Source organism: Astatotilapia calliptera, chromosome 20 (assembly GCF_964374335.1).
Source record: "Astatotilapia calliptera chromosome 20, fAstCal68.1, whole genome shotgun sequence".
Taxonomy (NCBI): Eukaryota; Metazoa; Chordata; class Actinopteri; order Cichliformes; family Cichlidae; genus Astatotilapia; species Astatotilapia calliptera.
In genome coordinates this window covers 6,526,943-6,542,758 of record NC_137441.1, presented here as the reverse complement: position 1 = coordinate 6,542,758, position 15,816 = coordinate 6,526,943, and the positions used below count along the sequence as shown (strand labels likewise).

General features: G+C 39.9%; 1 long non-coding RNA gene across 1 annotated transcript; it reads left to right on the top strand.

Moving 5' to 3' along the window:
* The first annotated feature begins 6,874 nt into the window (after positions 1–6,874).
* LOC145423061 (uncharacterized) lies at positions 6,875–7,842 on the top strand. Its single transcript, XR_013904173.1, has 2 exons — positions 6,875–7,187; positions 7,285–7,842. It is a non-coding gene; the product is annotated as an uncharacterized LOC145423061 (long non-coding RNA).
* The last annotated feature ends 7,974 nt before the right edge of the window (positions 7,843–15,816 follow it).

Sequence of the window (15,816 nt, the reverse complement as noted above, 5' to 3'; positions counted from 1 at the left end):
AAAGGGAAGGCAGGAGAGGAGACGCCCATGGATCCGCTTCTGTGCGCTTCACAAAAAATCCACATTTGAGATGAACTGCTAATTGATTTGTTGACGAATAAAATGTATTTTCTGAACAAGCTATCACATAAAAAACACTTTTGACGACACGTCAGTTAGATTTCTTCTGTATCTAGCAAATCTGAAAAGATGTGTATCATTTCCCAAGTTTCCCAAGCGTATTTACATCAGTCTGTTGTCATATTTTGGCAGACGGGGTTTGGATATTGTGTTGAATTTGGGGGAAAGCAATAGTTTTCCACAGATATAGTGATTCTGGAGAGGCACTCATCAGTTAAATAGCAACCTGCCTCAACAATTTCTGTCTCCGAAACTCCCCCCTTATCATACACCTATTGTGTGCTGCTCGAGACAGACAAACCCTAAGCATTCTTTGCTCTGATTTTCCATTGATGGTCTTTCATATAGTGAGTCTGCTCAGAGAGGCTTTGTTCCCTATAATTACAGGGAATGTGATTTCAGCACGAACGTCTGTCTTGCCTCGAGCTCTGTGATTGTCAAGGAGATTTGATGGAGGTATCAAGCACGTGTGAGTGAAGGGGAACATGGTCGCGCCATCACACCCTTGTGTTTACCCCGAGTGTCAGAGGGCTGATGTCACCCTGGGAGAGAACAGAAGAGGCGGGCCTTGGTGAATTCCTCCACGTCTGTCTTTCTGTCTCTCCGGACATGTTATGGGGAAGAGATGATAACAGGGATGTGCGTGGAGTTCAGCGGCCACGCAGCGCTGCAAATCTCCCTGGCCATCTTGCACGGCTCACGCTGTTCAAACAGGTTCCACGCCGGCTTGTGTCTTGTCTTGTCAAGTGGCTGACATTCTGATTTAATCAACATCCACGCCTGCCAGATGAATTAGATCACTATCAAAAATGCACAGGGAGCGCCATGTCCCTCACTTGTCAGAACCAAACTCATCTGCTAATTTATTTATTACATTCTCCATGAGAGGAGCATTATAACACTGTGTGGGCTTAAGGTTGTCTGTCCTTGGTGCTTTGTTAAACTTGGATGAGCCCCAGGGACTTTATAATTCTATCTACAACTTGCATCTACTGAAAACACATAACGGTGGTCTGAAGAAGAAAAAACAAACACGACATTCCTTCCGCCTCTCCTCCGAACATCCGACAGCAATCTGCTCTCAGTGCAAAATGATTCCACTACTATGTTTTAATTTCCACCCTATCTACTTGTTAATAAATCTAAAATGCAGGCACTCCAAATAGAGACCCAGACATTCTTTGTTTTTACGTGATGAACGACTTGGAAATGTTTAGACATCGATGTTGATTGTGCTTCTCATGGAACACCGCGCCTTGTTTTTTAGCTTGCTGCAATGATTAAAATAAATGGGGAGGATGAGTGCACGCAGGCAAAGCAATTGATAGCAGCATGATAATATAGAAACAGCTGAAAGGGACTGATGTGGTGTTCGCTTGATGGTATCAAGGAGAAACTGCTCATTCTCAGAATGGAGATCATTTCTGGAACTATGTACTTTGTGAGAAAATGCTTTCTCTTATATATCACTGAACTCGGGCTTTTTCATTAAATGCGCTATTTTGTTCAATATTTGAAAAGAGCCTGTGCCGGGGCCTGAATGGATTGAATTGATGTTCATTGGACAACTGTATATCAAAGTGATGGCCAAGTCTAAGAAATGACAAAAATCCATTTCATTTCAAGTTTAACAGAATTACTGGGCTTGATGCCGCCTGTGAACAACTACCAGAGAAAGGAGAGAAGTGTGCAGGGATGGTTCAGTGTGTTGCTAATGAAAGTGTATGTTGCATGAATTATCAGTGGGAGGACGGCTGTGGTTTAGCTGAGCTGAAGAGATTCAGATTGAGATGTCCACTCACGGCTCACTGGTTTGATATTTCCATCATCGACAGCAAAGGAGACTCTGACAGTTGGGCTGCACAAAGCCAGCTGTTTTCATGGTTTGAAGCGTCCTGAACGTGCACCCAAGTTGAAGGATTGGTAGGAGATTATTAAACAAAGTGACACCCAGAACACAGGCATCCACAGTTGGAAAATCACTGGGTGTCTCTCTCTCTCTCTCTCTCCTTTTCCCTCTGCCGTTTGCTTTCTGGCTCTCTAATTTTGGAGCTGCAGCAAAGTGCTCCAGCATGTTTGTGTCAAAAGTTCCAAATTGAAAAGTGTGATAAGGTAGGAGCAACATTAAAAATAGATAAACACACATCTCTGGACTAATCTGAGGGGAAAAAAACAATGAACAAGGTGGGATGAGGATCATATCCCTGCTTATCAAGTGATTCGAGAAAAACAGGGGAGATTGGATCTGTCGTCGGTCCAATAGACTGATGTCCTGAAATGACTCTGCTATGACTAAATTATTCAGAAACATTAACTCAATAGGTCTGCTTTCTATTTAAACAGACAATGCATCAGGTTAGGAGAACATACATTAAATACACAATATACATTAGTACCTGAGCTGACAATGATATTTTTCTATTCATAATAATGAATGCTATGATAATGCTGAACAGTTTCTTTGATTTTAACAGTATTTGTTTACTAATTATTCACCTAAAATACAAGATATGGGGTCATTTAAGTGGTGGTGAAGCTGATAAATGTATTCAGTTTAGAACTTTTATAGTTCTGTGCATTGAATTTCACAACTTTACCTCCCACTTGCCTCTTAATGTAATTTAAGTAATGTATCATGAGTTCACATCGGCACAGGTTAGGTGCCTTCAGGTGTTACACTTGAATAGAAATATTTTATTCATTATCATTACTGCGATGCCTTTTGTGTCTTTATTGTTCTCTGGATGTTGTTGAGTTGAACATTCAAACTTTGGTTACAGAATGAACGGTGAAATGGTGTGAAGATGCTGTAATGATCGTTGCAGCTATAAGGCAGCACAAAGTTGTTCCTTCTTTTACTTTATTTGCACTCCAAGTAGCCTTGATGTTGCGGGGGTACAAATATTTTAGTATAATTTTATATAGAGAGGCTTAATGCTAATTGTTATCAGTTACTGTTCCTCCAGGAATTCTTGATAAACACTTTTATTCTTAATGGGCAGCACAGTTTTCACAAATGGTACAATAGTGGTAACTGGAGACCAATTTAAACATAACAAACAAGAGAAAAAAAAAGTCAAATAACATGTGCGTGCAACTCTACAAAATAAGACAATAGGAATGTTAAAGATGCACCAACAGCGTAATTCTGGGCAGATGTGAATGTTTGAAACTACAATTTGATCAATAGTTGGTGCTGACACTGATTTCATATGTTTTTGTTTTGTTTATGTCATTTTTATTTAGCCCATCACTGCAGCTGCCATTAAAGGCAGTCAATGCTTTTGTGTGGGATAATTCTTCCTTTGTTTGTGAAGCCCTTCACTATAGAGCAGCACAGTGGTGCAATGGTGATCACTGTCACCTCATAGCAAGAAGGCCTCTGGTTTGAATTCACCAGTCAGCTGTGGCCTTTCTGTATGTGGTCCCATAGAGTTACTCCAGCATGGTTGTCTGTCTTTCTGTGTCATCCCTCTGATAGACTGGTGACTTGTCCAAGGTTTATCCAGCCTTTTACCCTATGATAGCTGGGACAGACTCCAGCCTCCTCGCTCCCTAAATTAGACTAGTGGAATAAAGTAGATGTGACCAGCATTTAGAATATGAAATGAAGGCCAGATATCTGACTCTGTATACTGACAGAGAATTAAGAATTATTTAATTACAAATTAAGAAAGTACTTTTTGGCAATTTGATATTGCTTTGTTATTCATTGGTAATCAAACATGCAATATTGTTTCTGTTTATGAAAAATTGCTTCAATCTCTTTAATATCAGGGTGGTGGAGGAGAGTTATGACAAAATATTTCTTTCACTTTACTTATAAAACTGCTTTTGTAAAAACATAAAGAAAAAGAAAGTGAAAGAAACAAAGAAATAACAGTTTTTGCTGTGCGCTAATTGTTTCTGTAACATTTCTTCTTTCAGACTAGCAAAAATTTCAATCTGATGCGCACAATTTCCTTATTTTAACATAAAACTTGAACTTGAAATTTTACAAAAAAAGAAGAAGTTTAAATTAAGGTTATCATTGAAAGACATTTCACTGTAATATTGGTTTATTAAAATTCATACAATTAAATACAGGCTATTTTCTTAAAATGACACTCGGAGCGAGAAGTTCCCAGCAGCATGTAATAAGACATTCCAGTTTATTCCTGTCTAATTTTTAAAGGTTTTTGCAGAAGATTTTGTTTATATAGGCCATGAAACAGAGCTTGATTTACAGGGGGGGAAAAAACAGATTTTTTCTGTTATCAAAAATCCATCTGTAAACACTTTTGACTCTAACGAAACTAAATGAATCAAGGATTACAAACCTGGTTTTATCCGATATTCAATATTCTGAAAAAGTAAATGAATTAGCCCAAATTTATAGAGATGTCTCATTTGCATCTTAAAAATTCTAATCTTTACATACTTAATCAACCGGATAACTTTCATGGCGATGAGTAAAATACAACCGATCGTAACATGATTTTTATTATTTATTTATTTTTAAACTTAAACAAAGCAAAGTAGTAAAAGTTTAACTTGTTTGCTTTACATGATAACTAAAAGTTGCAATCATTTGTTTTATACATTAACACAATCACCAGATAGAGGAACTGTACAATGGTAATCACTGCAGTTAACTATATGAGGCCATTTGTGTCTATTGAATAATATCTGGTGTACAGCAGGTGCTGCTTCATTGTTTTCCGTCCAGGCCAAGTTCAGGTCATTCCTGAATGTGATCTGAAAAATGCTCAGTCCTCAGTGATGCCTCATACATGCACTGAAAACAACAAAAAAAAGCTATTTGGCTTCTGTGGATCAGCATTCTTCTCAGGCATGTGTACGGGAGTGAAAATACAATATCGTTTTGGAAGATGCTTGCATTCATCTTAGAATGAGTCTCTCAACCTAAGCCCCACTTTTAGCCACCTCACAGAAAAGAAAGAAAAAAATCTTGAGGTTTAGGAAGAAATGAAACCCCCAGCGCTGCTCACTCATCTAAGAAACATTAAATGTACGGTTTGTTTACCCGCATGTGCACTTATGAATCCCAAGGGTGCCGCAACCTGTGTATAACTCACCCTTAGGGCCTTGGAGTATTTTTCACTATGAAATGAAATTTTATAGCATGCGAGATTAGCCGACACTAATGCAAGGTCAAAAATAATAGAATCAATAGGCAGGCTTGGCGATGTTAACATTTACAGAAAATAATGGGCTGAAAAGCGCTGTTGAAAACAGAATGAAATGACTCTCTGCAGAATTCTTATTGATGGCTTTTCATTATTTCTAATAATTTGACTTTCTTTTGTGTGCTGTTGCCGGGGGTATGGCCCTTGCTTTGGCACTATGGTTTATCTCTGTATGTGTAGGTGTTTGCGTGTGTGCACTTGCACTCGTGTAAGTGCAGGGGCGTGCATTTGTGCTTTCATGTGTGCACGCACATGTTTTATGGTCAATAAACAGCTATTTTCTGCCAAAGTCTTTCAGCTGCTGGTCAGATCTCTGGTTATAATGTTCCAATAGCAGTTTGGAAGATGAATCTCTGCAGATCAGCCAACTTTGTAGATTTGGGCCTGGTCTCACATTCAGAAATGGACGATGTTTATTGCTTCTGACAACACTCGCTCCTTCAGAGAATGGGCCAACATCAAATGAAGTGTCCAAGATAAACCCAAACGAGTATTCTCTGTGACCTCATGTTTTATAGTCTATTGGAGTAGTTGCACTATCTGCAGCTAATTCAAGTGTGATTACAGGGGGGGTCTGAGATCCCTCTCCAATATAACCCCGCTCGCTGCTATTGTCTTTCCCTCCGACTAATGAAAATAATGGTTATGAATGTTTTTGGTGCACTTTGATTGTCACATCAACTGTTTTTATTGCTGTCATTATGGTTTAACATCGCACTGTTAATTCTGTTAATTAAAAAGCTGATTGCTTTTGCCAGTCTGTGATCTCCATTTGGTGAGTCCATATGGTAGAGATTGCTTGTTGTAAATTTCAATGAAGCCTTATCACAGCGTTGCTATGTATAATCAAGCAGTACAAGTGCTTGAATTGCCTAGAAACCCCCATCATCCTCCCTTGCAACTCTTGTCCACAACTTCACTCAAACTACCATTTTCCTTAAATAGCTTTTGTTTAAAATCACTAGAGAGATTAAAGGGCCATTGTTTGTAAGCTAAGCAAGCGCGTTTTAATGCACACAGTACAGTAGATAATATGGGATTGAGATGATGGCATTCCCATGTAAATTTAGGGGTGGCGTTTCCAGTTTAAGAAATGCAATTAAATAGAAGCAATAAGCACATGTAGGAAGCAATCCGGCGTACTTACGCATCAAGAAGCACTTAATATACATTCAAGTCAAATATATGTATGCTCTCTATGCACATGTGCTGCACACATAACAGTTGTTCATAGCTCAGCAGTGATGACCTACTTCAGCTGGATTTTTATTTGTTGTTTGCTTTAGTGAAAAGTCCCTCAGTCCACTCCTCTGTCTGAAAACACACTGGTTAAATCCCTAAAGGATGGATTAGATTTGCTTTTAGGTATCAGCGTCTAAATGTTATGTTCAATATCAAAGCGCAGGCAACCAAACAAATCAACCAAGCCAGAAGATCAGTGTACGCTTCTTTGAGAATTTGCTATAAAATTAAAACAAAAACTGTGTTGACATTAACACAAGTACTTGGTATGTGGTTTGTTTTTACCAGACCAGATATAGTTTTGGGACATGCTGTCAGTGGGATCAAAGCCTTGTTTCCTGTATCTGTCCTAAGTGCAAGTTTGTACACACAGATAAGAGAGCTCAGCTGCACTGGGCACCGCTACAACAAAGTCTGGGATTAAAATGCCACAAACGTATCGTCCAATGTATTTGGAAGCTCGATGACAGCAAAATTATTAACTTTAAAAGCAGCCGTGACCACGTTCCCCGCGACCACGCGACACAGAACGTAACCTCGGAGTCCGTGTTGCTACGCCGCCCGACAATCTGACTACATGTATTCCAAACAGAGACGTTTTCATGATTGATAACAACATAAAACACAGCATTCTGGGTGAGCCACATAAGTCTTGTCATCGCAGGTCTTTGAATTCTTGACAAAGCTTTTTCCAAATGATGTTCTCATGTGCGTGGAATGTCCGTGTTTACAGAAGAGACAGGGAGAGGGTGCACACATGGACGCGTCTGCCCTCATCAAGCCTGCTCGGGAGTGGACGTCTATCAGTTCAGAAGTCAGCGACTTGCACGAGTCACCCATTCTTCATTTAATTCCCTCTGACAGGCCCGGGCTCTGTCTCTTCTCTGCAGTATTTACAGCGGTGGAATCTGTTTATGTCACACAGATGTAAATGTTTATACTTGATGAACACTGGCTGAGTTTTTACAGTCCGAAAAGATGTGTACGGTTTTGAATGTGTGGAAATAGTTTAGCTTAATTTACTGTCATCATTAGGAATGTGAGATCTGTCTCAGACACCAGTTATTGCTTTTAAGCATGGTGCCAGGTTTACATGTTTAATCGTGGTCTGTTTGTAGTGCCAAATCCAGCAGCGTCCTTGTTAGGCTCTCGTTTGCAAATGCCAGCTGATGTGGAATAAATTGGGTGGCTTATGGTTTGTTTTTTATTTTATTTTTTTATTTCACACGTGGATAACTTTCTCAGCAAGTTCTTCCTGCCGCTACACATAAATAAAAAATTTTTAAAAATCTGTTTTGTGGAATTTTGGAGACAACAAAGTAAATGATGGGCGGTATTTAATGGATAAAATTATACATAATGGAGTATGATGATCATAATGGTGAACTGTACATATTGTTGTTTTTTTGGTGAGGTAGCATAGAGGCAATAGCAGCTTTAGGCAGAGCACTGCAGTCTTAATTTGTTAAAGTCATTGTCCTGAGCTCTTTTCAGAAGGCGAGCTATTTATCATTTAGGCGGCCGTTATTTTTAATGAGTCTGTTATCATTCATTTTAGGGCATCCCACCTTTCCTTGACACGGATAGTATTTCTTTTTATATAGGACATAGGATTTATGTCTCCCTCTCCTATCAGCCTCTCTTCCTCTCTTGCCTGGCTGAGCTGTCGGCTGGATGGCAGTTTGGGAAGGTGCACATACCAGGGCCACAGGGCTCATAGAGCTCAAAGTATATCTTGCTTATACAACAGAAAATATGGACATTATGTGGCCCTATCCTTGCCTGTTATGTTTTTACAGAAGGTGTCAGTAGAGAACATGAAACACTTTTCCATTCTGGAATAAATTCTGGGGCTGGATTAAAAAATAAAAGTATAATGTGGGAACTGAAACCTTAGAAAGTCAGAAATCAACAACTCTAGACTGATGAGAGATCCAACAATGGCGTGTTAAATTATAATAAATATACTTACATAAGCTATACATACAAATCTATTTAAGATCAAATGCTACCTTTTAAGGCTTGACAAATGAAAGAATGATTGTAATTATTTAAATCTACAAAATATGAACAACCAGCACATGTAACACTGAACCTAAGGAGGCATTCAGACATAAAACAATTCTGTGTTTTTTTGCTGGCTTTTTTCCCCATGTACTGGTGAGATGATAAGATACATTCAAGGAAGTCAAGCTGAAGTAAAACATCAATAAATTTCAAGGCTTATCGGATGTCAAAACACTGCGCTGCAGTTTATAATACTCGAAGACTGGATTTTATAACTCTGGAAAGTTACTCTGCTGGTAATGTTTTTCTTTTTTTCTTTCAGTCATCTAGCCAAACTGTGGGCTTGCACATATGTGATAAACCAATGGTGTGCTCCAGCAGATGATATTACACTGCACTAGAACCCTGCTGCATCACAGTTTGTTTTTTCTGTGCAGAAATAATATTAGTGTGAATATGATGTGCAAACTATCTGGAGAAATATTCGCTTTCCTGGAGCTATCCAATTTGTCGATTACGAATACATATATTTAGCCATACAGTCATGTTAAATGCATGCAAAAGGCGCACATTTGCATGTGGGAAATTACCACACAAATATGAGGCATCATAAAATAATACATCTCTGAAGTAACGCTTATTCTCAACATTTTCTGCTGCTGTTATTTTCCTTGCTAACAGATTGTGCAGGTATGTTTTGAACTGAAGTGCATAAGTGCCTTAAACGTGAATTCTTTCTAATGGCATGCAAGGAACAAAAAAAAGTTTGATAGCATGAAAGACAACAGGAAAACTGCCCTCAGTTCTTTTGATCTATGACCTCAGTAAACACTTTCTTGAGAAGTTTATGGTGTCAATTGTGAGTTTTAAAGTGTTACTGAATACGAGATGACACTTGTTTTGCAAGTTATTGCCCCCATTACAGACAAAAAAGAAAATAAAAGTACACTTTGATGTGGACCTTTCTTGCAAGTCTCTATGGCATAAGCGTGCAATGTTCCTCGGTTTATCAGTCAGATCGACCGCTCGCTTGTCTCGTCTGGTTCAAGTGAGATGGTGAAGGCCAAAATGCTGAGGTTGAGGCTTCACAACAAGACTTCACAAGGCTAAGGTCTAATCGAAATGATAAGATCAAAAAAACCCTGATGAGGGTGCCTCCAAATGGCAGATCTTAGGAATGAAAAATGACTCGAGAACTGATGTGCCAAAAACTACAATTCCTCAAATGGCCACTTAGGCTGGACTTCAAAAAGTTAGCTTGAGCTGCCAAAACGTTCAGCATGGCACTCTTGTTTTGTAAAAATATGCAGAGAAGGAGGAAGTTCTCCTCACTGTTATTTTCATATCAGCCAATGAGCTATCAATTGTCAGTTTGCCAATGAGTTTCTTGGAATTATAACCATGGTGTTTTTTAATGATAGCAGACTCGACGACCCGAAACATATTGTTGGAATTTCACCCTTTTTTCTTAAGACCGCTATCTTAAGGTGTTTGCTGCATATACAAATTATGGAGCAATTTAAAATTATGCTCCTCAACTTCTAGTATCACATTGTTTACTGTACATAACGTCATTAAAGGATGGCTAAAACTCACAAGGGATAAGGTTGTAAATAAATTTGGATCCCACTGAACTACGGGCAGCGCTGCATTAAAAACAGATATGATTGCACCATGGAAAACTCAGACATGGGCTCAGGAACACTTCCAGAAATCACCATTCCATTTACATATGCAAGTTAAAGTGTTATCATGCAACGAAGCACACATCTGTGAACACGATGGATTGATGCAAAGTGGAAAATTGGGATGAGACAAATCAAAATTTGAAATTTGTACAGAAATGTGTACATGGACACAAGGTATATACAGGTTTTAGGGAAATGCTTTCAATTTAAAATCACAGCAAACTGATGTACCCTATTACAAACCCTGCTTAGCGAGTGCTAGCATTAGCTTATGACTCCCCATTGCACTTTTCCTTAACAGTATTCTGATTATGAGACGTATCACTGAAGATGTTTACTAATAAAGACAATTTACAATAGCTACCACTAAGTGCCTATTTCTTAAGTACTGTTTTAATTATTACACCAGCCATTGTACTCTTGAAATACTTTTGCAGTTACTCTTGCTTCCTGAGTGCTTGACTCAGTTCCTAAATAAATGTGTCACTGCGGTAGTACTGCACTCCCCACGATGGGTGTACGTACATATACAGTATATATCTTGGTCATGTTAGCAGCAGACACGTGTTTGTATTTGTACATTACTAAGTGTTGGGCTTTGATGTCTGTTCCCTGAAGTGTTGATCTAGGCCATATGTAGAGCTGGCAACAAACTGTAATAGCAGGTGAAAGAATGTGCACTTGGCATCTTTCTCACACTCTCGGAGGCACACACAGGACATTGGCTCAAATTTTCTTGCTATAACAGAAATGACCCGACAGGTTTAGCGCAGCAAGATGTTTTCTGCTCTGCTACACTTTTGGGTGGTGGTATCAGGATGTCCGTTCGGTGCCAACACTGAGTTCCTCCTATGTTGTTACAATACACGTCTATTTGTAGGACCTCGACAGAATCCATCTTTGCATTTCTGCTTATGAAAGTGTCTTTATCTACCAGACGATGCTTACAGTGAAGGCCTGAGATGTGAAGTGGGATAAAGTAACAGACTGTTCCAGGAGATAGGCAAAGCGCCCTTCGTCGAAAGTTACCGCCAGGCAGCCGGGGGTAATACATCACAGCTTTTGTGAGGACAATGCTACGAAGCCAAATCCAAGTACAGATGCATCATAGTTGCACAGTGAGCATTTTGTTACAAATAATGTTGTCATCAATTTTCATCTTTTGTTTAAACATATTAGTCTTTTGGACAAGATAGGTCATATTTCAGCAGGTTGATAAATTTTCTCCCCTCTCCTCTTCACAGAATGTGCACTTAATTAATTACACAACCTTTAATTGGACAGATTATTCCTAATGGTGGTACAGTGCTAAATGTACAAACTCTGAGAGGGCTCACAAGTAATTATTTTAATGCCACTTTCTCGCCTAGCTGTAATCAGTATATTTCAAATAATTAGTATTTTTCACAGGATAAGGTACAGATGCTCTAAAATAGACAAATTACATTTACATTTGTGTGTTGGATTTCTGTGCAGCTGATGCCTCATCTACTGCATCATTTCCATGTGCCGAGGCTTTACTGTGTTAAGGGGCGTATGATCACCCCTTGATATTTTACGATATCTGGCAGTATTACCTCCTGTTTAATTACCTCGGTAATGTGCATTGATGTACATGATGGATTTTTACGGAAGCCCACTTCTTAACTATCGGATGCGGCGATATGAATGATCGTCACTGCTGCGGTAGTCTTAAGAGATAAATTAATAATTGTGATAGAGGAAGCGGAATACAATTAGCAAATGCATCTGCGGTCAACTAACGAAGATAAAAACGTGCATGCTCGCGTGTTTTTTTGCCACGTAAACTCCAGATATCAACACGTCATTCCACGTTGTTTAAATAAACACACTTAGGCTTTTTGACCTCAGCAATTCAGCCGAAAGAAGCTCTCCATATTCATTTAACTGAAGATCACACGATATGAGTAGACAAACAATCTTAATTTAGCTATAAGTCTACTAGTATACACAGCGACTGTGGAACAATTTAGGGAGGAAAGAGGAGAATGATGGTGCTGTAAAAACTTCACAGCTTGACTCTGAGATAAGGAAAGAGTGGTTAAACTAATGGCTGAGGCCTGCTTTGAGGGTGCCCAGGCCTCAAAGTCATATAATTCAAAGCATGTATGTCTGCCTTGTGCTCATTACCATGACTGATCATACTGTCTTCCAGTATCCTGCCCGCCTGGCACCCAGGACCTGCAGGTGGTACTTTATCTAATGTCCATGTCAATTTTTCACAGAAATTTTTTGCAGCTAAGCAGTCCGAAATCACAGCTTGGCAAGGAACAAAGAGCAAAAACATTTACTCAAATGAATAGTTGAACAACTGCATACAGCTTCTGTTTTTCTAAGGTGAAGACAAACTGCAAAAACGATGCAGTTGTACAGAGGTCTATCAGTTTATTCTTTTATTGCGAGGAAAAGACTATTTTTTTCGGTTATAGTGGACAGTTTAATACTGTGAAATGTATTCCATGCATTTATATATATATATATATATATATATTGGGGTTTTTTTTGCAGCGAGTGGCCCAGTACCACAGCACTTGTCCATTCTGACAAACCCTGATTTCATTTATCTAAGTGCTAAAATGTCCAAAATTCATGCGTCACTGGCCATCATTTTTCCCTTTTCAGCGTCGAAGCATCTTTTTTTGTTTTTCCCTCGTTCTCCCCCCTCTGTCTCTTGTCCTTCTCTTTTATTGCTTTGTACAGCAAAGCACCATTACTGATCCCTTCCAAAGCACAAACTAAAAATCTATCCCGTTGTCATTTGCTGCACCGTGCCATCTATCATCGGGGGTGCTTGGCAGCGTCTCCATACGAGAGAGGAGGTGCTGGAACAGGAGGCAGAGTCAAGGACTTTCACGCGCAACAAAAAACTTGTCACAATTATTTATGGCTCTTGCTGGGACACATAATAGGACACATCAAACTGCTGTTTTTTTGTGTGATGAGCGCCCTCACATCGCTGGCTCCCTTGTCGAAGTGGGTCACAGGCATCTCTTGCCTTACACATACAATTTCCAAGACAATGGCGGAGCACTTGGGGAAGTGACAGTGACAAATACTGGAGCCCCCACAGAAAGCTGGGCAGGCTGTTACATGAGTGATTGCGCCAATAATCATGCGGAGTCGTCACGTGTCTGTGGAGCAGGAGGGAGATGGGCAGCAGGGGTGGCAGGGGGTGGGAAGAGGCAGAGTGAGTGAGAGAGAGAAAGAGAGAGAGAGAGGGAGTCTATGAGTGTGTGAATAAGACAGGGAGGAGCTGAGGGGGGGGGGGCAGAAGGCCTGTGTAGAGAAGTGGCTAACAGGTCCTGGCAAATCATTTTTTATTTCCTTATCATCCATCTCCCACTTCCTCCCCTCAGATGAGTTGCTGCTAAATGACTGTCACTTTGGACGGTGCTGTGATATGTTCTGCTGTAGCGCCCGTAATTGGGAAGGGGTCACCAGTGCCTGTTTCTCTGTGTGACCTTTCTTAAACTCAGCCGCCCAGGGAATTGGGCAGAGCCTCAGATTAAATTACTTCTCCAGCGCCTCGGCCCTTCACCTTAAGTGCTGGCACTTGGCTCCAGTTCATGGGAAAGAAGCCCCTTGTTCTCGCTTCAGCGCTTCAGGCACCGAGCACAGACTTGCCCAGTTTGCCAGCAGGAGCTAACAGGAGAGACACCATCGGACTATAAGGCTTAAATACTGGTATACGATGTCTTACAGATACACTTCCAGATACTGCACTGCACTCAAATTGGATCACACTTCAAGAATTCCTTGTGAGATGTCCTTTTCTTCCTTTTTTTTTTAAAGCCAGATGATATAGGATGTAGCACAATATGCAGGCTAAAGTAATTACTTTGTTTCTTCTATTAGTTTCTGCTTTTGGTAAACAACAACGAAGAGTTAAATGTGAAATCATCATCTCGCTGTCAACAATATACCCCCACCGCCTCTCTCCCGTCACCACTTAAAAAATGGCACATTGACCTGACACAGCAATGTGAGGAGAGAGGCAGCTATTCACTGCTCTGTTAGATATGATATAATGAGACGCCACCGCGCTGAAAGACTGACAGAAGAAAAAACACCACCCAATTGTTCTCCAAACATTGTGGGGACGTCTAAATAAAAATGTCACATTTTGGCTCGCTATCATGCAAATTAATGGCATATCTGGCTGTAAAATAGACATTATGTGAAATCAAATCATCTCAGAAGACATAAAAAAGCTCTGATCAAGTGTTCGTCCTCCCCTTTGAGAGCCTTCAACAGCTCGACTACCTCCTCAATTACTTTGGGTGTCAACAGACAGCTATCTGCAACGAGGGCATGTTTTCCCACATAATGACAACTGATAGCTGGTGTCAGACAGGTTATGCTTTTCAATTTGTGTCTGGCAATAATAACAATTACAGCTCATGCAAGTCCTCATTACCTTACAGTATGAATTCATTTTGCTGTGCATATTTCCCAAAACGCTTATGTCCACACCCGTCAGCTGAGACGGGCAACGGGAAGGACAACACAGGATGGAAAACAAAATGGTAAACTTTGTTATGGTTGACCATTAACTTTAAGCAGGATTAGTCCTGCCAGACCTGCCTCTGATTCATTTTGGCTACTCAAATTGTCCTGCATTTACAGGGTGGGGTCCTGTTCTAGCTACCAATCCAGGAAGATTAATGGTTTAAGGAAAATATGGCAAAATGAAGGCTGCCGGCTGTTCGGTGACACAGATTTTCCCGTTAGTGGAGAAGATCTTATTGCTGTTGAACTAATTATAACATGAGTCTTTATTTCAGCATCTCTGCAGCATGCCAACAACTGCAGTTGTATTCATGCTGAGATGAACAGCAAAATTTTCAAGCTCTTGGCAGTGTAATTTGCACTAAAACAGGTGGTGTGGTGAGGATTTTAGGATCGAAGCACAATCTACCCCAAACAGACAAATATGTGAATGCGATCTAATAACATTTGTAACTCAGTGCTACGCTGTGTGTTTTAGAGTAAAAGGAGCATAAGCAGGATTACGTGGAGAGAGTGTTTCAGAATAAAAGTCCCATTCATTTGTGGCACAGACTCAGATTCATTGAAAAGAAGAAGTACGGCTCAGTTAAGCAATATCATAGATCCAAAACAAATAGTGTGAATTCAGCTTGTTAACAACAACATTTAGTTTTCTTGGAGGGAAAGGCTCTTTAAGTATTCCACTGAAAAACATTTCCGAATTTTTTTTTCTTAAAGAGACGTATACCAAACCAAAACTCATGTAATATTCGATTTCTTTAATTTTGACAGATGAATTCTATCTCCTTTGACTCTTGTGGCCTTCTGTCACCCCTAAAAGGAATGCACCAAACTCTCCCTTAATACATCAAATTATAATGTAGCTTTAAAAGTAGGTCATTACAGCAACAGTACATCCGTAAACAGTAAAAGATGGCTGCGTTGAGGGTCAGTGCTTCTGTCACTGAGCTGCGGTAGCTCATTTTCCCAGCCTGGCATCAGCCCTATAAGTCACTGCCCTCAGTCTGGAGACTGCCTTTGCATATACAACAAAGACAGAC